Genomic DNA, 1,872 nt, shown 5'->3' on the forward strand with positions numbered 1-1,872 from the left:
GTCGGAAGGGCTGCTCTGAGCCGGTGAATGATTAGCGTGGTAATCGGCGAGGGTTACAATCACACAGAGCCAGAGCAGTGCGCCGCACGCCAGGTGGACGGCTTTGTAACGCCGGGGCGCACGCCGGGTCCGCGGAGAGCGGCAGCGATTATGGGATCAGGGTGCCGATGATGGGAGTAATTGGTGGGCAAAGGGGAGAGTCACCTGTGTGCGGTCTTTTGTTAGTGGTTTAGTGGAGTCAGAGCAGTCACAGGTGCACCTCGATCGAGAGCGGTTAATCTGTCTGTTACCAACGCGGTTATTGAACTGGTTGTTTGATGTTTTGTCCGCTACTTTTGTTTTGTTGGGTTAGGCCCTTTCGGTCGACAAGACCATTGCAGAGCCGGAAGGATGATAGGAATTAGGGGGAGACATAGGTCTGGGCAGGCACCCTAGTGAGTCGCCGGAGCTGAGCCCGTCCAGAGGACAGGCCACCCAGCCCCAAGGCACTCACTGCACCCGGCTACGGGGTGCGCTCCCTCGGGAGCAGCGGTGCCGCTCCAAGGGAGCAGCCCGCATGAGATAAAGTTGCCTGCCCAGCCCGGAAGGGGGTAGTGGCGTGGAGGAGAAGGATTTCAGTATCCTGAGGATAGAAGCACGGATAGGTTTGTCCGCTACATGTCATGGTCGATTATATTAGTTGAATGCGCCTCGATATGCCTATTGGCTCCGTTTTACATTTGTCGCTGCAGCACATCGTGGTTGTTATCGACTTTAGGAGTGGCTATAAATTCGTTTGTAGTTACCTAAATTTACATGCGTAGGTAATCCTAAATCCATGACTATAGCCACTCCACAAAGAAGGTGTTCCCATTCACGTCTCTTGCCGTGAATGGGATAATGAGCACTTTCTCTTACTAATTTTGCCGTCCTCTTTGCCTTCCTTTTTTGCCTTCCTCCATTATTCTAAGCGAAGCTGGCACAATGGTGCTGGACAAATATTTGTCTCAACGCATCTTTTATGGCGTGGCAGTTCTATCTTGTGCTGAAAAGGGGTAGGGGCTTTTTTCTCGATAACATCTAAAGGTTAATGCTGCACAAAATGCTGCGGAAGGTGACAAAAAAGTATGTGACTTATGTAGCTTGGTTGAAAACGGCAAAAAAGATAACGTTCATGCCTTGCCGTGTTTGGAAGCAGAAGTGTCTCCGAAAAGGCCTGTGACCGTCAAGTGAGGCCGTCTCATCTACGATATACGGTATTGGCTCAGAATCCTGCCTTGCAAAATTAAAGTCGGAAGGGGTGATGGCTAACATGTGTACCAAACTGCCATGTTTGGACGGTTCCAAATTTCGTGAACTGGGCGTGTGCGATTTGGTCGGGTGGTGGGTCGTTAAAGCCACGTGACATGCACCGCTTACCGGCCAGCCGGTCCGGTAACCATCCATTCAATCATGCGGACTAAATTTTATAAAATGAAATTGTCCCTGTGTCATGAGTTGACTCTTTTCATCGCAGCCTCAAGGGCCCTGACAAAGATCAGTTGACTTAGATTCTGGAAACGCGTCAGGCTTTGATGTTATTTTCTCCCTCCATTCTATCATGTTGCATTTCTATTCCATGACCATTTCATGACCTTTTGCTATATCCTAGCATTGTTCCTCAATAGAACTGCATATCATAAGTATTTTTTTGCTACAAAATAATGAAATCAACGCAAAGGCTCCTGACTCCACCCGACTTCCACCCCGAAACATAACCCACCACTTCCACCAGTTTCCTGGCTGATAATCTCACTGTTTAACCCGCCCAGGTGGCTTTAGGCCGCCCATTTGATCCTCATTGAGCGGACGCTATCGGCGCCATCCTCGCCGACAGGACGCCGCTTTTTTCAG

This window comes from Amphibalanus amphitrite, unplaced genomic scaffold, assembly GCF_019059575.1.
Source record: "Amphibalanus amphitrite isolate SeventyFive unplaced genomic scaffold, NRLGWU_Aamphi_draft 000261F_arrow, whole genome shotgun sequence".
NCBI lineage: Eukaryota > Metazoa > Arthropoda > Thecostraca > Balanomorpha > Balanidae > Amphibalanus > Amphibalanus amphitrite.